General features: G+C 36.3%; 1 non-coding gene across 1 annotated transcript; it reads right to left on the reverse strand.

Moving 5' to 3' along the window:
• Positions 1 to 5,993: 5,993 nt before the first annotated feature.
• LOC146946798 (small nucleolar RNA R71) lies at positions 5,994 to 6,100 on the reverse strand. The gene has a single exon (XR_015029532.1). It is a non-coding gene; the product is annotated as a small nucleolar RNA R71 (small nucleolar RNA).
• Positions 6,101 to 22,655: the final 16,555 nt, after the last annotated feature.

Here is a 22,655-nt window from a genome sequence, read left to right on the forward strand (position 1 = left end):
TGTACCAATAACCAAGTGCTAATAACCTTTTCATAAACCATTACCAATTGTGCATTGTGGCTTGGTTGATAATGAACTGCAATCTTTTTACGGAAGCTATGCTTGAAACCCCATGGATCATGAACCAGAGGCTCTGATTTTACTGATAGAACATGCACATATAGAATTGAGAGAAAGATCAAAATGTTCTGGATACTTCAGAACGTTTTGTACCGATATCAGAATGATCTCGACACACTCACACATTAGAGAGGAAACTACAAAGGAATGATAAAACTCTTTATTATTGAATGTGAGATATATGAGTGATATTAGAGATGTCAACTGAATACAAAAACTAAGTACTTATGGGCTAAGTTGAGTAACTTGCACTACAAGTCATTAACAACTAGCTAACTAGTTAGTTACTAACTAACTAACCAACAAACTGAAATTCTGACACATTAGACTTAAGATATTCTATGTGATGTTCCAACACCAATTATACTGAAACAGATGTTGAACAATATGTTTAGAGCATTAAGGTAACTAAAAGAAATAAACACAAGTAAAACAATAGACAGGAAAGTAAAAGGCACAGTGAGTTTGTTAACCCAGTTCTGTGCAACGTCACCTACTTTGGGGCCTACCAAGCCAGGAAGGAAATCCACTAGTGTAGTCCTTATTCAATAGCTCTCAGCAAACTCCTCGTTTGCACTGAAGACCTAGGACCTACCCCGTACTGACTTCAACCTAGGAACTCCTAGATCTGAGATCTCATCTCACTCCCTACAAATAATCACAGCCCCTGTGATTCTCAGTTTACAGACACAATCAAATGAAGTTACCTTCAAAAACAAAAAAACTAACAACCGTGCTTCACAGCTTTGGTGTAGTTTACAAACTACCTAACTCTTTGCTTCACAACTTCAGAGTAGTGAACAAATTACAACTCAAACACAGTCCTAAACATGCATCAAGATGATACACGAAAGGCTAACAAATAACAGACTCAAAACCCTAAATGATCTATTCTTCAAAATGACGGCTTGAATGATTATTTAGGTCTTTCAGTCTTGTTTAAATACTGAAGCAATACGGGTCAGTACACTTTGTTGGGCTTCAGAACAAACGGTGATCCATTTCACAATCAACAGAACCAGAAAAGGAAACTCCTAATATGTAGGCACATTTATAGGAACATCCTGATCACCTCCAAAACCTTCCTAAGTAGATAGCACATTCTTAGGAAATCACAAACAATCTGATTCTGTACTAAAAGCACGCAGCTTGACCAACAAGAATAAAGGCGTGGATTCCTTAAATAAATTAATGCGTGCGAAAAGCAAGGTGAGGTGCAGGTCAACTGAACCATGCCTGGATGTTGGAACATCGTGTCCAACATCTCACTTGAATATTTGTTTTAGGCAAAAGTGAAGCCAACATACAAATATCCAACACAAACATAGTTAGATTTATCCACAACTAACTAATATTAGAATATGAATTATACTTCAACAATAAAGAGAATTGAAATCGTTGTTTATAGTGGTTCAATCCAATCGTCCTTGCTATGGGTCTAATTCCACTCTCGGTGGATGAATCCGTCGAAGTTAGTGTCTTCCACTTTGAGTGAAGTACAAAGTGCTTATAGGTTTATACAAGCAATTAACCCCCAATGAACTTCCAAAGGAGTAGGTTCTAATTCTTGAACTAACCCTCTCAACCAAATCCTAATCCTTGAAATTTGTACACAAAAGCTTCTATTCTTCTACGATATTGTAGCTGCTTCGGCTATCTAGCCCAAGATACCTTAAACTTAATATATGTTCCTTCGAATTCCTTCAATTTTGTAACTTCAAGAAAAATCCTCCAACTCCTTAGAGGGGAAAAGAATGTTCCTTGAATGAAAAAAGTTCATACAATATCCTAATTGAAAAATATGTGGAAGATTATTAGTGAATAGCTTTAGAACAAATGAAAGCTGAAAAAAGGTGTAAAAAAAATAGTGTGCATTGATTCACACATTTAAGTCGGGGCTTGGAGGTATAACTCTCATTGAGAGGTTATTACAATTTATTCTTATATCAAATCAAGTGTTCAACGACAACTTATCAATAAATCTTACAAAAGAGAATAGTCTCTCTCTTTACTGTTGAATTCGATTTCTATTGGTGGCTTCTTCCCTAAAATTCTTCTGTGATTCTTTGTCTGGTTTGTCTCGATTTTTTTGTTCAATGGTTTGTTCCAGTTTTGGCGTTTTCCCGTGACGTGGAGAATTTGGGGATGTATTATGTCGAGAGATCTAGAATTTGTCTGCTTGTGGATGCATCGCAGAGAATGTCGTGGCTAGGCTAACCCATTGCATTGATATCTCTATTTTACCCCTTAGTTGTAAAGGCTATATAAGGATGTGTTTTTGGTTCGTTTGGAGCAGGTGTCAAATTTCTGATTTGAATCAACATAAGCTCGAGTCTTTTGTTTGATGTGTTCTTCGATTGAGTTTGGGGTTTGAATCACTGATGGAGAAATCAATTGATTGTTTGGCTGACATTCCTCCTGGACGTGAGAATTGGAGGATCAAGGTTCGTGTCCTTCAAATGTGGGTGGTTCCTGTGTTTCTCCAGCCTGATGAAACTAATTCCCTGGAGATGGTCTTGATTGATGAAAAGGTATGTAATAAATTTGATTTATTGAGGTTTTAGTTGGGTAATGGTGTGCTTAATCTTTCGTATCTTCCATGATTGTAATGTTTTTGTGGGTGTTATGACAGGGTTCCAAGATCCATGCCACTGTTAGAAAACAGTTGTTGTACGTTTTCCAGAAGAAGCTGGTGGAAGGGGAGGTGTACAAGATGTCGTACTTCTCCGTTGCTCCAGGGTTTGGCGCTTACCGTACCACACCTCATCTTTACAAGCTGATCTTTTAGATGAAGACCAAGGTTGAGAAGGTTGAGAGTTCCTTTATTCCGGTACATGGTCTATCCCTGACCAAGATTGTTGATGTGTGCTTCAGCACTGCTGATTTTGATTACTTGGTTGGTGAGTTGTTGTTGTGCTGCAGTGGGTTAGATGTGGCCTATTTTATTGTTTTTATGGTTATATGTTAGGTCATAGTTATTGTTTCTTTTGCAGATGTTATTGGGTTGATGACTGGCATATCTGCTGAGCGTGAGTATGTGAGGGATGGCAAGGTGACGAAGATGATCGTGTTTGAGTTAACTGATGATAGGTTAGTTCATATGTAATTTGTATTTTCAGTTTTTATGTGTTTAGAGTGGTTATTGATGTTTGTTGCATTGATTTGCACATCGGAAAGGTTGAGTGTGCTTTGTTTGGTAGTTATGTTGATTCTCTGCAGAGGATGATGGGAAAATTTGTGGAAGGTTTGCCGGTTGTTGTCGTTCAGTTAGCCAAGATTAAACTATTTTGAGGTTTCCTAATTTGTGTTTTGTTCAATTTATATTTTCTGTGTTCATGAAATGCAAGAGTATTGGTTTGATTGCATTTTTGTTTTCAGAAAAGGTGTCCATACAAAATGTGATGAACACCACAAGAATCTAGGTTAATCCTCCAATGGAAGAGGCTTTCAAGTTCAAAGAAGGGTGAGTTGACTTTATATGTTGTACTTAATTGTGATTGTTTCCATTACCACTTCAGTCTTTGATATGTTTCATTTGTTATTTAGTGTTGCAATTCATGGAGTTGAATCTTCTGCTAATGTGTCTGCAATTGGTCCTCGAGTCCGGCCTTCATTTCGAGAGGATTTCTTGGAATTGAATCCACCAAAGACAATATCTGAGCTGAACGCTTTAAAGGAGGATGACACTTTTGTTGTCTTTGCAACTATTGAGGGTTTGGTTGAGGGGCAGGACTGGTGGTATCCTGCATGTAGGTGTCACATGAGTGTTACCCCTGATTCTGGAGCTTACTATTGCAAGGGATGTGTGAAGCATGTTTTCCATATGGTTCCTAGGTTATTATTATTTCATCTATTTGTTTATTATTATTATTATTATTATTATTATGTATGTTAAATTTGGTGATTTATTTTTTCGTATATGATTTGTTTTGTGTTGTAGGTTCAAGGTCAAGCTTAGTGTTGGTGATGGACCAGGTGATGCAGTGTTTGTAGTGTTTGATGGTGATATGCAGCAGCTCCTTGGTGTTGCTGATGAGTCAATAATTAGTGATTTTAATATAATATTTAAGTTTATTTTATTTAGATTTAATATGTTTTCATTTCCTTTTTAGAGCTATTTTACTTCAATTGCAATTTTATTTCTGGAACAAATATTTGAAAGATTGAGTCTTGGAGCAAAAGAAAGGAGAATTGGAGCTGATTCGTGCCAAAAATATGAAGATCTTATACAAAAATATCTTGTGCAAAGAATTTGAAGATCCTTCACCAAAATATAAAGCTGGCGCGCCCCATATTGTCTTTTTGCTGCTTTTGCTTCTTCGACAAGCTGCCTATTTTAGTATTTCTGACCTAGATCCCATGGTTTCTTGTGCAACACTTTAGTGATTTATTTCTTAGGGCTCAAGTCAATGTTAGACTATAAATCGTGCAGCCATCTAGCTTGTATAATCATCTTTTGTTCTTGGAAATAATAAGTGACAATTGTTTCTTTGAATAAAAGTTCATCTTTATTTACTTTATTTTATTTTATGTTCTTCTTCTTCTTCTTCTCTATGTCTACAATGAACGTGAGTGAGTAGACTTCTTTGTCTTGGGATTGTTGGATGAGTCTAATGACATAATCCTAATCAAACCAAGCTTCGAACCCTAATTTTATGTAAATCTACTTTCTAATCTAATTTCACCGTTTTTATAATGAATTAACAAGTATCAAACTCATAAAGCGACAACGGAGGGTTAGTACTTGTTAATTAATCATCCAAAATATCAAAGCGAAGCATCGAAAGAAGAAGTTTTGATATTGGAACAAGTGAAATTAGACAAGGATTGCAAAACATGAGAATAGTCTAGCAAACCTTGAGGCAAATAAAGTTTCGTTCTTCAAGGATTCCAATAGCAATCAACCATGAGAATAGGCGTGGTTGCTAGAGGAACACACTCACTGAAACCGAAAGGAGATGTGATAGGCTTAAGAGAAACTTGTCTTTAGAAAGTGGGTCCAACATAAAGTTCTAGGTTTAGGGTTTGGTTTGTGAAGGATTTGTCACCATGATGAACCAATAATCCCAAGGCGCTTTTTATTATTATTTTCTAAACCGTTAAAAATCACAACTTTATAATTTAACTTTCTTCTAATCATGCATAGAAGTTAATTGAATTCAACAAATCCCTGTCGGAACAATACTCTTTTTATTACTACATCGGTAAACCGTGCACTTGCGGATTTACTACATCAAGTTTTTGGCACCGTTGCCAGGGAGTTAGGCAATTTGATTAACTTTTTAATAGTGGTTAGACTGAAATATATATATACACACACACACACAAATATTTGTCAAAAAATATATATATATATAAATAAAAAATATTTTCTTTTTCTTTTTCGTTTTGTCTTCAACTTTTGGAGTTTTTTATTCTTGAATGCGAAGAACCGTAAGTCTTAGAGAATTCGTTCCTGAGATTGAAAGGTTATTCCATGAAAGAGGATGAAACACACATAAAATAACGATATGGCTGAGGAGCGTACTCTCAGAGAGTATGCAATCCCATCTTCAGATGAGTCATACGCTGTTATTGTGTACCCAACAGTTGATGACAATTTTGAAATAAAACCTGCACTTATTTACTTAGTGCAGCAAAATCAATTTTTCGAATCACCCGCTGAGGATCCGAATCTTCATATTTCAACTTTTTTAGGACTCAGTGGAACCTTGAAGGCAAACCAAGAGGCCATAAGGCTGCACCTCTTTCCTTTTTCCTTAAGGGATAAAGCTAGTGCTTGGTTTCATTCATTGGAAGTTGGTTCTATCACTTCTTGGCACCAAATGAGGCAAGCTTTTCTTGCCTGATTCTTTCCCCATTCTAAAACTGCTCAATTAAGGGATCAAATCACACGATTCACTCAAAAAGATGGGGAATCTCTTTACTATGTGTCAGAACGTTTCAAAGAAATGCTTAGGTTTTGCCCCCATCATGGTTTGGAGAAGTGGCTTATTGTTCACACTATTTATAATGGTCTTTTGTATACCACAAAAATGAATGTTGATGCAGCTGCAGGTGGAGCTTTGATGAATAAAACTTACACAACAGCATATGCTTTGATCGAGGACATGGCACAAAACCACTATCAGTGGACCAATGAGAGGGACATCACTACTGTTTCTCCTTCACCCTCTAAAAAAGAGGCAGGTATGTACGAAAATTATTCCCTTGATCATCTATCTGATAAGGTGGACGCACTCTTTAAAAAATTTGACAAAATGAGTGTTAGTGCGGTCACACCTGCTTCTGTTTCACCTCCATGTGAAGTCTGTGGTATATTTGGCTATACTAGCGTTGAATGCCAACTAGGTAGTGCTGTTGAAGGTATTGAGCAAATGAATTATGCCCAATATAACCAAGGGATGAGGCCAAATCAAAACTTTTATAAAACTCCTCAAAATCCCTTTGGACAAACCGCACCACCCGGTTATGCAAACAACCAAGAAGTCCCTCAAAAATCCAGCTTGGAACTTTTAATGGAAAATTATGTTATAAATCAATCCAAGCAGCTCCAAGAGCTTAAGACTTAAACTGGATTTTTGAATGACTCTCTTGTCAAGCTTACGTCAAAAGTGAACTCCATTGCTACTCACACTAGAATGTTAGAGACTCAAATCTCTCAAGTAGCCGAACAAGTGGCTACCTCCTCTCAAACCCCCGGAGTCTTTCCAAGCCAAACTGAAGTCAACCCCAAAGGCCTTATCAATGCTATTAAACTTAGGGATGGAAAGCAGTTAGAGGACCCCGTTATGAAAACTAAGACAATTAAGGGTGAGGTAGAGAGCGAAAAACCACAAGTTGAGAAAGCCATAGGAGGAAGTGATAAGCCAATTGTTTCACCACCTCATAAATCCAAAATTCCTTTCCCACAAAGGCTTGCTAAGCCTAACCTCAGAGTGATTGGGAGTTTTTCCACCCTTGTGTGATTGGGAGTCAAACTATTAACAAAGCCATGTGTGATCTAGGGGCTAGTGTCAGTTTGATGCCATTATCCCTTTGTAAAAGGTTTGGGTATAGGGTAGAGAAACCTTCTAATCTTCAAGCTAATGACTTTAAACGAGCACTTCGTGGGAGGCAACCCATGAGTTGTATTGCTTTATTTTGTTTGTTTTGTGTTATTTTAATTTGTTTTGTAGGTATTTGTCCAAATATGATGCGAAAAAGCGAAAAAAATTTGAAGTCGTTGTCCAGAAAGCTTGGCACGGCCCATGCCTGTCCAAACCCACAGAATAAAAACCGAAAAAAATTCCAGCAAGCTTGGCACGGCCCGTGCCTGTGGAGGCACGGCCATGCCACCACAACCCAAAAAAAAATTCTTCCTTCTTCTTCCCTCATTCAAACAACACAACATCTTTCATCCTTCGACTTTTCTCTCTAAACCTCCATAACCTAAACCTTCAAACCTATACAACTCTCTCCAAACTTCACCAAATCACAAAATTTATAAACCAAAACAACTCTAAACTTCATCCCAAACTCAATCCACCCATCAAAAACAACGACCATCCACCCAAATTCATCACTAAAACCACCTTTCCCACACAAAATCTTACCAAAACCTAACCTTCACCCAAACCAACCCAAGTCAAACTAGGTTAATGGTTTCAAAGAGAAAAGGAAAGGCGGAAAAATTTGCCTTATGTTGGTACTAACCCACAGGTACAAGAAGATCATGGTGATGATAGTGATGATGAGGATGAGGTACATGCTCACTTGCACGATGATGCGGTGCACCATGACCATGAAGCCGGTGGACAATATGACAATGACCGGTGGACATGGATACATAATGAAATTCAAAGGATAAGCACCGAGAAACAAAGACATGGTGTTGAAATCTCCAGGTTGCGGAATGATATCCAAAGGGGCAATCGTATGCATGAAGAAAATAACCGCATGCTCTTGAGGATGATGCAGCACCTTAACCTCCAAGGTCCCCCTTATGGACCTCAATAAATTGTGAGCTTTCCTCTTCCTTTACTCTTCTCTTCTCTCCTCTTCTCTTATTCTTCCTCTTCCTTTCTCTTCTTCTTCTTCTTCTTCTTCTTCTTCTTCTTCTTTTCTTTTTCAAATCATTGAGGACAATGCTTCTCCCAAGTATGGGGGTGGGGGGGGGGGGGGGGGGGGGGAGGGAGGGATTCAATAGAGTGTCTTGTTAGTTAAGTGTCGTAGTGTTTCCAAACTCCCTTGAATTTTAATTTTTTGTTTTGTTTTGTTGTGAAAAGGCATGTAAAGCAGCTTGTTTTTATTGTAAATTATGACATAAAATTTTTTGTTGTCTCTTCCCAAATGGTTGTTTCTTGTACATGAAAGTGATTTCTTGTGTTTTAAGTGTTCTTGCTATACCCACATCATGTTTTATTGTGAAAATTCTCTTTGATAAAAGCACAAAGTTGCAGTCTTTGAGTAAGTGTATGAGTAAGTATTTTATGGAGCACGTTCTAACTTTAATGGTAAATTAAACCCTTAAAAGTCTTCAAAGTAAAAGTAGTATAAGTTTGTGTGGGGAGAAAAGACTTGAAAAATAATAAGTGACCAAGTTCCCGAAACTGGTTGGTCACCAAGACATTAAAATGATCAAATGCCTAAAACTAGGATGATTATCAAGAGGGTTGGAAGCAAATATATTTATAAGGAGATGTTATACCCTAATTTTGGACCTAAAAATACTAACTCAATTCTTCTTTTCTTGCATTTCAAGCCATTTGAACTATCTCTGATCAATTACATCTTTCTCTGCATTTTATTTCAAACATTACTTGCAAAATTCACATAAAAGGGGCAGTTTAGTCATTTCCTATGTTAAAATTTCTTTCAGTCTTAAAAAAATTGTCTGAGTCCTTTTGAATAGTTTGAGTGAGTCTTTGTTTCCATTCTATGTCAAAATCCATTTCAAAAATTGCATTTGAAGTCATTTTGAGTCAGTTTAGCCCCTAGGGGCATTTTAGTCTTTTCATGTGTTAAAACTCTGTTTAAATTCTAAAAAAATTGTCTCTGAGTCTTTTAAATTGGAAAATAAATCCTTGCTTTAATTCTCTGTTAAAAATCCATTTTTTATTTGCATCTGAGTCATTTTTAGTCGTTTTAGTCCCCAGGGGCATTTTGGTCATTCCACACAAAATTTCGGCAGAGAGAGGTTACTTTAAAGTACGTCATTTAGGTAATTGGTTCATTTTAGTCCGTTTTGTCAATTTTAACTGTTTCACTTTACGTTATTTTCCATTTTTGCCAATTTTAATTCAATTTTATTTTTATTTCACTTTAGTCCTCAAAGTCTTCAAATTTACACTTTTGGTCCTCCAAGTCAAACCTTTTTTTTTAGTCCGTTTTTTGGTCAATTGTACTTTAATCCCCAAAGTTTCAAATATTGCCAAAGGGTCATGATCTTTGTCCAGTCTTTTTTTAGTTTTTTTATTTTATTTTGCAGTAAGGTCCTTGTAGTTTTTAATTTTGCAGAAAGGTCCTTTTGTCAAAAGTCCAGCAAGGCCGAGCCATTTCAAGTCCAAATCCAGGTGTCAAGTTCCTATTGGTCCAGTAGTACAGTTGGCAGCCTATAAAAGGCCCCAATCATTGCCATGCCACTGAGAATGACACAACTCAGCAAAAATCATCACAAACACGAAACAGATTCTCTCTCTTCTCAAAAACAGATCAAAATCGTAACCGTTTTCCCAAATTCTCCAAGAACACGAAGAACACAATGAAGAACCCTAATTTTCCAGAACAGAGAATTGAATCAAATTGAAGCTAATTCACTACAATTCTCAGAGATTCACATTCGAATCTTCATCATCGAATTGGTGGAACTGCAATTCAAGCACAAATCCGAAGAAATTGTGCGATCACAGTTCGAAGGAGAGAAAAGAAGAGAAATTGAAGCAAGATCAAATCAGTTCGAAGAAGAAGAGGATCAAAACACCGATTTATTTTCGGTTTCGAAGCTTACCAGAAGAAGCAGAAGCTTACTCAAGGATCTTTCGTTCGAATCTCCAAATAAATCCAGGTATATTCAAAAAACCTTCTCGTTTTGCTCATAATCATCATCGAAGGTTTGAAATCGAAGATAAACGGTGAATCGAAGAATTTTTTTTGAAAAGATTCGAAGAAGTTCAAACGAAACCCTAAAAATGTAAATCGTCCAAGAATTCACCGTTTATCCCGTAAATCTAGGTTCAAATCCATAATCAGTGAAGAAAATAGGACGAATTAGGGTTTTGTCTCAAGAAATCTTGAAAGAAAGTTGAAAAACCTAAAACCGTAAAGATTCGAAATCAAACCTGTGCAAATTAGTGTAGATCGAAACGTTTTGAACATTCTTCTTCAAAAAACATCAAGATCGAAACGTTTCGAACTCTTTTTCTTCAAAAAATATCAAGATCGAAACGGTTTGAACAACTTTCTTCAGAAAATAGCAAGATCGAAGTGTTTTGTGTTCGTTCTATGTTGATTTGTGGTTTGATTCATAGTTTACAGTTTGAAAATCATGAGATAATGTGTGAAAACCATGAGAGAGGACGAGAGAGAACGAGAGAGTCTGAAGAGAAGAAAGAGAAACCTAGGTTTAGAATGAAAATGGACCGGTCTTCACGTTTTTATAAGAGCGTGAACCAGACCGGTTCACTTGAACCAGTCTGGTTCACCTCCAGACCGGTCTCCCTTTCGTTTTTCACCGTTAGATTCAAGCAGTGATGATGTGGACGGTGTGGATGTGATGTTATTGTGGTCTTGATGTGCCTTATTGTGTGCCTTGCGTCCCTGGCCTTTAGATTTAGGGTTTTTGAGGAGTTGGATCAATCCAACGCCTCTGAGGCTGTTGGAGGATCCAAGATCCATCAAAAGCTTTGGGCCTGGATCTCTTTTTACTGGATTTCGTTTGTTCCTTCATTTTCTTGCTGTTTGCACCATGTTGCATGCTTTTTACACCTCTTGCATGTCAAAATTTCGTACAAAATTCCAAATGAATTTCTTTGAGTTCTTGGTATTTTCTTTAGTGTTTTTATGATGTTTTTGCATGATAAAATTTGACAAAAAAAAATAGGTTTATTAATTCTTGTTATTTGTTTACTTGTCTTGTTAATTTTTGTGAAATCTTGCTATGTTTTAACCATGATACCTTGTTAGGTGATATTGATACTTGATATGTGACTTTGTGGTGTGCTTATCTCTGGATATGTGCTTGTTTTTTACAGTTTTGTGTGTCCAATTATGAGTTTCTTGTCTTGCAAGTAATGATGGTATTCTTGTGAAAATAAAGTGTAAAATATGCTTAAAATGTGCTATAAAGCTTGGCATGACACTTCCTCATAATTCTTGTGTTAGAACTGAACTAAAATACTTTGTAAAATGGTCATGATGTGAGAATTATGGGTCATGTGTTTGCCTTGTTATTGTGGTGAATTTTTAGGCATATTTTACTACTTGTTTTGCTAAGTTTTGCCACTTTGTTGGTGCCATCTTACTTACCTATATCTCTATCTCCCTATGCCTTATATTACTAGCAATTTCCTCTATTATATTTCATACATCATGAACATCTCATCTCCCATCTCCCATCTTCATCCTTTTATTTTTCTACACTTTAACTTTCATGCAAAAATTAGAATGTAAAACTTAGGAATTTTGTAATATTTTACTTTATGCCTTTAAATTTCTTGCAAGACCATAGAATGTATCTAGGCCAATGATGTAATAAGGACAATGGACTCTAATAATGTACACCGACACAAGCACCGACACATGCACACACATCACTTTAGGTATATGGCTAGAATATGCATGTTTAGATGTATGTTTAGGATTGTATGTTTAGATGAATGCTTAGGATTTACACTTAGAAAAATCATTTTCCAAAAAATATGAACAACATCACTCAAACATTTTTTTTTTTAAATAAACCTTGGGATCAAAATCCCATTGTATTTCCCCTTTTATTTTCTTAATAAAATCTCAATGAATTTTAATCATACTTAGACTTTTTTGCAAAATGACTAATTCAACCTCACAATTTCACAATCTCATGCCCTTGAGGCCTCTTTTCTCCATTCTTCAAAATTCCAATTTTCAAACTTAAAATCAACCAACAAAAACAAAAACATTTTTTGGAAGAGAACTACCATGGATTTGATCCCTTAAACGGGTACGTAGGCAAGGAATCAAAATTCCTTCAATTCAAATAAAATAAAAATTCAAACACATTCTTCTCCCTCCAATTCTTCACTTAGAATACTCTTAGGCTTAATATCATCTTTCAAAATAGCATTTAAAAATAAAGCGCGCGCGTAGAAAATAAAGACGGTTCCTATAGGTTACTATAGTCGTTATGGGTGCCTAACACCTTCCCGTAGCGAAAACAACTCCCGGACCTCGATTCTCAAGGGTTTTGCTTACTTTTTCCCTTCCCAAGAAAAAATAAGATATCACCGGTTAAAAGGTTCAAACTTAATCAATGTTTGACACCCGAAAACCAAGATAAAACAGGGGACATCATTGACTCTGGGGGTAGGAGTAGGCCTCACTAACTTCCCACGTGAAGATGGTGTTTCTCTGACAACCAAAAGTAGCTTTTGTAATTCTTTCTTACTTAAAATGTCAAATGATCCAATGATCATATAATTCCCATCTCTCTTATATGAAATGAAGAAACGACTTTTCTCGGTTGATTTAGTGTTAAGATTAGAACCTGTTTCCTCATAATATCTCTTATACATGAGCAAGAAAAGGGCTGGACTACACACACACACTCACTTGAAACTTGTTGTTGGGTTGAATAAGTTTCATGAAAAATGCTTGAAGTTGTGATTAGTGTACACTTGAAATAAAGCCTTGGAGTAGACATAAGTTTTAATTATGTTGTCATATGTTAATCTTGTTTATGCTGCTATGTTTATGCCTTTTGCTTGAGGACAAGCAAAGACTCAAGTATGGGGGAGTTTAATGAGTCAATGATTAGTGATTTTAATATAATATTTAAGTTTATTTTATTTAGATTTAATATGTTTTTATTTCCTTTTTAGAGCTATTTTACTTCAATTGCAAGTTATTTTATTTCAGGAACAAATATTTGAAAGATTGAGTCTTGGAGCAAAAGAAAGGAGAATTGGAGCTGATTCGTGCCAAAAATATGAAGATCTTATACAAAAATATCTTGTGCAAAGAATTTGAAGATCCTTCACCAAAATATAAAGTTGGCGCGCCCCATGTTGTCTTTTTGCTGCTTTTGCTTCTTCGACAAGCTGCCTATTTTAGTATTTCTGCCCTATAGCCCATGGTTTCTTGTGCAACAATTTAGTGATTTATTTCTTAGGGCTCAAGTCAATGTTAGACTATAAATAGAGCAGCCATCTAGCCTGTATAATCATCTTTTGTTCTTGGAAATAATAAGTGACAATTGTTTCTTTGAATAAAAGTTCATCTTTATTTTCTTTATTTTATTTTATTTTATGTTCTTCTTCTTCTTCTTCTTCTTCTTCTCTATGTCTAAAATGAACGTGTGTGAGTAGACTTCTTTGTCTTGGGATTGCTGGATGAGTCTAATGACATAATCCTAATCAAACCAAGCCTCGAACCCTAATTTTTTGTAAATCTACTTTCTAATCTAATTTCACTGTTTTTATAAAGAATTAACAAGTATCAAACTCATAAAGCGACAACGGAGGGTTAGTACTTGTTAATTCATCATCACAAATATCAAAGCGAAGCATCGAAAGAAGAAGTTTTGATATTGGAACAAGTGAAATCAGACAAGGATTGCAAAACATGAGAATAGTCTAGCAAACCTTGAGACAAATAAAGTTTCGTTCTTCAAGGATTCCAACAGCAATCAACCATGAGAATAAGCGTGGTTGCTAGAGGAACACACTCACTAAAACCGAAAGGAGATGTGATAGGCTTAAGAGAAACTTGTCTTTAGAAAGTGGGTCCAACATAAAGTTCTAGATTTAGGGTTTGGTTTGTGAAGGATTTGTCACCATGACGAACCAATAATCCCAAGGCGCTTTTTATTATTATTTTCTAAACCGTTAAAAATCACAATTTTATAATTTAACTTTCTTCTAATCATTCATAGAAGTTAATTGAATTCAACAACTCCCTATCGGAACGATACTCTTTTTATTACTACATCGGTAAACCGTGCACTTGCGGATTTACTACATCAATTGCCTGCAGGGATTTGGTATCTGCAGCCAAGGTGTTTATGTGTGAAATATATTTTTATTTTGTTTGTGGTTTTTTTGTAATTTTTCGTTCTTGGCAATAGTTTCTTGCTGTTTTTGTGCCAGGCTGAGAATGCAGATTTTTATCCACCTGAGATGGCATTGCTCAAGGGTAAGAAGGCGTTGTTTAAGGTTGAGAGATCTGGATCTGCTGGTGTGATGTATGATGGTTCCTTTAGGGTGAAGATGGTTTGTCTTGACCCAACCATCTTTGCTGAATTTATGATAAAGAGTGAGGGTTCCTTGGCTGAAAAGGCATGTGTTGGTAAATTTTCTATGTGTTATTGTTATTGGCAAATATGCTACATTGTGTTGTTTTGGTTGAGGTTAACCATACAGATGTGCAGACTGTTTTGAGTTCGGCTGATGATGAGGGCAGTGAAGGTGGTGAGGACACCACTGTTGTTGCAGAGACACAACAAGATGTTCTTGCAAAAGATTCTCTCATAGCACCTGATGTTCAAAGATCTAACCCAATGAAGTTTGAGGATACCTCTGCTGTTGTTGAGGTTGATTTGAAATTGTATTTGTTATGTACTCTCCCAATTGTTTTTTTTGCATTTGATGTGTATATTTTCGTTTGCACAACAATTATATTATTTTTCTTAGTGTGTCTTTTTGCAGAAGGTCATTGTGTCTGATGTTGCTTCCCAGCCTATTGATTTGAGTGAGGATCTTGGATGCATTAATACGGAGAGCTCCGATGGTGTCGACGTTCCTCGCAAAAGACGTCTGGTGAAGAGCATTAAGAGGAGCTTGGCTGAGGAATTTGAGTGTGCTGCAGCAGAAGGATGTTTGCCTGTTACCCCTGCTTCAAAACGCGTTGGCAAGGGTGCTAAGAAAAACAACAAGGAGTGAATGTGCCCAGGATGTTGTATTTTGGCTTTTGTTTATTTGGTGTTAGTTTGAATAAGGAATTATCCATTGTTGTTCGTGTCCTTCTTATTATGTATTTCGTGGCCATTGTTATTTTCAAATTGTGGTTGGTGTTAAGTGTAGTGTTGGGGTCTGTTGAGTTATCTGATGTATTAACTCTCTAGCCACAATTATTTGTTTAATATATATGGTTTCATTCGTTTGTAACTGGAGGATATTTATAACATTGTTTTTATATGCCAAGGTATTCTTGATTTCACGTTGATTGCCTTCTTTACAGCAACTAAGCCTTTAGCGCTAGTGTCGCGTCATTTTTCGGACGGTCGAAAGCCATTTTGATCGGCGTTTGACCCACTTTTGATTTCACGACTGAACATTTAATTCTTTTCAAAAGAAAGTGGAAAAAGGTTCAAATACCACATTTTTTAGGGATTAAGGGTTCGGGGGTTGGTTATATTTAGGGAAGGTGTTAAGCACCCTAAATATTCGTAATACTCTACGAGAACCTCTTGATTTTATTTAACTTTTGTGCTATAAACTTGCTTGCTTTAAAAAATGGAATTTGAAATGATAAAAGAAAAGAGAGACTTAATTATCTACATTTTATTGATTTGGAAGGACGCGTGTCCCTTGCCTACGTACTCGTGAGGGATCAAAACCTCGTAGTTCGGGGTAGAAATTGACGTTTGATTTGTTTTGTGTGTTTTAATAGTTTTTTTAAAAAAAAGGGTTTTAAAATGAAAAGCCAAATGACAAATTGGAATTTGTTTGTATTTTTTTTATATTGAAAGAAAGATGACTTAAAGTAGAATTATAATTGATTGATGATTTGATTAAGAAATAAACTAAAAAAGACGATCACTTGATTTAAAAAAAATCAAGGTTTGCTTATTAAAAATATTTTTGTGATTCTTGATTATTTGCATGTTTTTGTTATTTTGGAATGATGAATGAAAATTATATAAGCAGAATGAGAAAAAAAATAATGTTAAGCTGAAAATATAAGGTTATTTTAACACGGACCAGAATACTCTGGAGAATGATTATATAAGCAAAAAAATATAATATTAACAGTTGATTTAGGACCAGAGCACTCTGGATTAATTTAATCAAACAAGGACCAGATCGTTCTGGAGAATAATTAAATTAAACAAAAATATAATATTAACGGTTAATTGAGGACCAGAGCACTCTGGATTAATTTAATTGAACAAGGACCAGATCGTTCTGGAGAATAAATAACTTAAACAAAAATATAATATTAACAGTTAATTAGGACCAGAGCACTCTGGATTAATTTAATTAACACGGACCAGATTGTTCTGGAGAATAATATAAATTAAACAAAAATATAATATTAACAGTTAATTAGGACCAGAGCACTCTGGATCGGGGTGTGTATTTAGTGTAAAATAAATGAAAAAAAAAAAGATAAAAGGAGAAGAAAAAGAGGGAGGGTAAAAAAAGGGAAGATGATATACCTTTTATAGGGAGAATAAGAGAAAGACAAAAAGATGAGGGTTGTTTTGTTTTTTTTGTAGTGATGGTGTTTTTTGTGTTGATTTGTAGTGATGATTGTGTGATTTTTTTTTTTGTGGTTTTATGTGGTGGTTTATGTGGGTTTTTCTTTTGGATCAAGATATGCTCAACACTTGTTTGAGACTATGATTACAAAACAAAACTTAAAGAATTATGATCCAAGATATAATGAGAGAGCAAGAGCTTGTTTGTTTGTGAAGAACTTTGTAGGTGAATGATATTTGCACTTGAGAGATAATTGCTTTGTTGTGTAAGTTCCTCCTTGATACTTGTAAGCCTTCCTCTATTTATAGACTTTGAGATGCTTGTTGCCCACATAAAATTCCAAACCGCCTTGCTTTAATTTGAAAGTCTAACTTGCGCTCCAAAATTTGCATCAAAGAAGCACATGTTATTTGGCACTTGAAGATTGATCTTGAGATGGTCTTTGCTTGCAAGGAAAGAAAGCAAATGCTTTAGGCAAGCTGTAGCAATTGTTCACGTGAAACAGCTAATGAGAGATAACTTTGATGAAGTTATGTGATGAAGTCATGCCATGACATATTGCTTTGTCACTTTTGGGTGTCATTTTATGATAAAAGATATTTTTCTCTTTATGGGTCAATTTCCTTAATGGATCCAACATTCTCTTAAAGCCCATAAATGTACATTTTACCAAATCAAGTCCTATGTTCTTTGTTTCTTTAATTGGTGAGACAATCATTCCATAACAAATATTCTTGCTCTTAATGATTCATAAGCCATTATGCATAAAGTCCATTCTTGTCCTCTTTTGCGTAAATGATATTTGTGAGGGAGAGAGCTTTCTTGAGATCATTCTTTATGTAACATTTCTCACAAAAGATCATAAGTAGATAACAAGATGAATTTAAATAAATATGTTTGTAATCCTTAAAATAATAAAAAAGGATTTTGTTTCAACATATCTTAGGTCAAAAATTGGGGTATGACAGATGCCCCTATTTAAGTTTTCTTCGTCCGGAGATTTGAAGATGGAGTCTTTGATTTGACGGGCCAAAGAGACTTTAATACCGAAAGTGTACCAATTTTGACCTAAGATGTTATGAATGCAATGCTCATGAATATAATGGTATGTATGTATGCGATGCAACTATGAATGCAACAATGATAACATATGCCGACTGAGGGACAAAACTGACAATGATTGCTGGGGAGGAAAGAATGCCAATTACCTTTGAAGTGATAATAGCGAACTTGATAAAGAAAAAAATCTGTCTATTACTTTTGAAGTAGTAAAGACGTATTTGTTACCTTTGAAATGGCAAAGACGAACATTGCAAGAAATACAATTGTCTATTACTTTTGTAGTAGTAAAGACGAAGTCTGTTACCTTTGAGCTAGTAAAGACGGACATGACAGGAAATAAAATTGTCAATTACTTTTGAACTAGTAAAGGACAATGTCTGTTACCTTTGAAATGGTAAAGACGAATATGACAAGAAATGAAACTGTCTATTACTTTTGAAGTAGCAAAGACATGTTTGTCACTGTGAATTAGGTGAAAACAAACAATGCAGGAGAGAAACTGTCTATTACTTTTGAAGTAGTAAAGACATGTCTATTACCTTTGAAATGGCAAAGACGAACATAATGAGGAATGAAACCGTCTATTACTTTTGAATTAGTAAAGACGTGTCTGTTACCTTTGAAATGGTAAAGACGAACATTAAGATATAAAACCGTCTATTACTTTTGAATTAGTAAAGACGTGTCTGTTACCTTTGAAATGGTAAAGACGAACATTAAGAAATGAAACTGTCTATTACTTTTGAATTAGTAAAGACATGTCTGTTACCTTTGAAATGGTAAAGATGAACATTAAGAAATGAAACTGTCTATTACTTTTGAATTAGTAAAGACATGTCTGTCACCGTGAATTAGGTGAAAGACAAACGTGATAGAATTTTTAACAAAGGAACCTCGAGATAAGGTTTTGAACAAACACTACGGAAATTTCGACTGATATCGGTAAAGATGGATATTTGGTGGGACCTGCCACTTGAAACGAATTTGATTGGTGACGCTTTTTGAATCAGTCCTATTGGGGATGACACTTTTATGAGATACAACTGAAATAAGAGAGTTGGGTGATAATGCAACCATGTATAAGTGATATTTGTGTGCATGCTATGTATGAATGACTGAATGAATGTATGAATATGTATGAGACTCATATGACAATATGATGGTAAGACTGATGAGACACAGCTGGGCAGGTCCAAAAGAAAATGGCCCGACATCACGCTACAGGCATTCAACACTCTTCATTGGGGATAACATTACCTGGGGTTGAATCAAACATTGTCGGGGTAAAGCCCTTTGAATAAACACTGGCAGAAGTCGCCATTTCTAAACCGAGGCACTTTCTCAAATTCATGCTTCAAATAGTCATTGCTTTTTTTTTTGTATATTTCTTTTTCACCTTTTTTTTTTAAATCCCTAACTTTTGCCTGGATCGCCCTTTCGGGTTTTCAATCCACCGGGACGCTCTTCTTTTGCCTAAGTCGCCCTTTCGGGTTTTTTTTAAACTTAGCGAGCTCTCTTTTTTTCTTTATTTCTTTTTTCTTTCTTTTTTTTTTGACTATGTCTACTTGTTGCATCTACCTGCCTTCGAACCGAACGTTGACACATGCTTCTATGATACATAATTGTAAAGGTAATATGTTTGTCATTTTTGTTCTTCTCGAAGAAAACACAAAAGTTTCAAAAGAATTTTCAAAGTTTTTTTTTTTGCTTCAAGTACTAATGTAAAACTGGAAGAAATTTTGCACATACAATAAATAAGAATTCCAAATAAAGAGGCACATGCTCAAATTGATTTAATAGAAATGGTAACCGGCCAAAGGCATGACACCACAAATTACAGAATTTGGAAAAATGGTAATTAATATGGGGAAGGTACATTGAACATAATAACCGCTATGTTCCCAAAACAACTTTGAATTCCACTGCTTTGATGCTTCGATATCGGAGAGCTTCTGACAGCTAAGGTGCCCCAAGTGAGTGATGCTTAATCTGATGCAGTTACTTGCCATAATCCCTTGATTTTTGCATAGATCGCCCTTTCGGGTTTTCGATCTATCAGGGTAAACATTTTTTTTTGCCTCTAATTTTTGCATGGACCGCCCTTTCGGGTTTTCAATCCATCGAGACGCTCATTTTTGGTTTAGACCGCCCTTTCAGGTTTTCGACCTACCGAGCTGTTCTTTTATACATTTTCTAGACAAAGTATTCCTTGACTGCATCAGAATTCACAGGACGAGGTAACTCCTCTCCATCCATATTTGTAAGTATCAGAGCACCACCAGAGAAAGCTTTCTTAACAACATAAGGACCTTCATAATTAGGTGTCCACTTGCCCCTTGGGTCTGGTTGAAAAGACTTGATACTCTTGACCACACGGTCTCCTTCTTTAAGCTCACGGGGACGCACTCTCTTATCGAATGCTTGCTTCATTCTTGACTGATATAGTTGTCCGTGACACAAAGCTGTCATGCGTTTTTCTTCAATCAAGTTCAACTGATCATACCTATCCTGACACCATTCGGCTTCAGTCAACTCAGCTTCTTTCAAGATTCTTAACGACGGGATCTCAACCTCTACCGGGAGTACAGCCTCCATACCATACACCAAAGAGAAAGGGGTTGCCCCTGTTGAAGTACGTACTGAGGTACGATAGCCATACAAAGCATAGGGTAACATTTCATGCCAGTCTTTATATGTAACCACCATCTTCTACACAATTTTCTTGATATTCTTGTTTGCAGCTTCAACTGCACCATTCATCTGTGGTCTATAAGGAGAAGAGTTGTGATGTTCGATCTTGAAATCATTGCACAGTTCTTTCATCATCTTGTTATTCAAATTGGTACCATTATCCGTGATGATTTTGTTAGGAACACCATATCGGCAGATGATATTGTTCTTGATAAACCGGACCACCACTTGCTTGGTCACATTAGCATAAGATGCCGCCTCAACCCACTTGGTGAAATAATCAATGGCCACTAGTATGAAACGATGTCCGTTGGAAGCTTTCGGTTCAATCCGACCAATCATATCGATGCCCCACATAGAGAAAGGCCACGGGGAAGAAATAACATTGAGCATAGACGGCGGAATATGGATCTTATCCGCATAAATCTGACATTTGTGGCACTTCTTGGCATGTTGGTAACAGTTAACATGCATCGTTATCCAATAATAACCTGCTCTCAACGCCTTTTTAGCCATTGCATAACCACTAGAATGTGTCCCGAACGAGCCTTCATGTATTTCGTGCATTAACAAATCTGCTTCACGCCGATCTATACATCTGAGCAAAACGACGTCGAAGTTCCTTTTGTACAAAATATCGCCATTCAAGAAGAAACTACTAGACAATCTTCTTAGAGTCCTCTTATCTTTGCGAGATGCCCCGGTCAGATACTCTTGTGTTTGAAGGAAAACTTTAATATCATGGAACCACGGCTTGTCGTCGAAGACTGCTTCAGCAGCAAACACATAAGCGGGCCGGTCAAGGAACTTGACGCTGATTAAAGGTACATTTTTAGGGCAATTCACTTTGATCATTGAAGATAAAGTAGCTAGAGCATCTGCCATTTGATTCTCCTCACGAGGGATATGATTCAATTCTACTTTGTTGAAGAAAGTTAACAGACGTCTGGCATAATCTCTGTACGGTATCAACCCAGCATGATGAGTTTCCCACTTTCCTTTAATCTGGTTGACCACAAGGGCTGAATCACCATGTATCTTGATTCTTTTAATCCTTAAATCAATAGTTTCCTCAATACCCATGATGCAAGCTTCATATTCTGCAATGTTATTTATGCAAACAAAACGTAGCCTTGCAGTAAAAGGAATGTGATTGCCCTTAGGAGTAACGAGGACTGCCCCAATTCCGCTACCATAGACATTAACAGCTCCATCAAATATCAAACCCCATTCAGATTCAGGATCAGGGCCTTCATTAATGAATGGTTCCTCACAATCTTTCATCTTTAAATACATGATCTCTTCATCCGGGAAGTCAAATTTGATAGGCTGGTAATCTTCGATTGGTTGATGAGCCAAATGATCTGCCAGGATACTGCCTTTGATAGCTTTTTGAGTGCGGTACATGATATCGTACTCGGACAACAACATCTGCCAACGAGAAATTCTTCCTGTTAAAACAGGCTTCTCAAATAGGTACTTGATTGGATCCATTCTAGATATCAACCAAGTAGTGTGATTAATCATATAGTGGCGGAGACGCTTGGCAGCCCAGACTAAAGCACAACAAGTTTTCTCGAGTGCGGAGTATCGAGATTCGCAATCAGTAAACTTCTTGCTCAGGTAGTAAATGGCGTGTTCTTTCTTTCCAGTCTCATCTTGTTGACCAAGTACACAGCCCATAGAGTCTTCTAACACCGTCAAATACATGATCAAAGGTCTTCCTTCAACTGGAGGGATGAGAATTGGAGGTTCTAACTAATACTCCTTGATACTATCGAAGGCTTTTTGACAATCTTCAGTCCACTCGATCCCTTGATCCTTGCGAAGCAATTTGAATATTGGCCCACATGTAGCAGTCATGTGAGAGAAGAATCTGGATATGTAGTTCAGTCGACCAAGGAATCCTCTGACTTGTTTCTCAGTCTTTGGAGCAGGCATTTCTCTGATGGCTTTGACTTTGTCGGGATCTACTTCGATACCCTTCTGACTGACAATAAAACCCAGAAGCTTCCCGGATCTGACACCGAAGGTACATTTATTAGGATTCAGTCGGAGTTTGTACTTTCTTAAACGCTGAAACATCTTCAACAAATACTCAACATGCTCTTCTTCAGTCCCTGACTT

Source organism: Medicago sativa, chromosome 2 (genome assembly GCF_051527215.1).
Source record: "Medicago sativa cultivar Bolivia chromosome 2, Bolivia_mono, whole genome shotgun sequence".
Classification (NCBI taxonomy): Eukaryota; Viridiplantae; Streptophyta; class Magnoliopsida; order Fabales; family Fabaceae; genus Medicago; species Medicago sativa.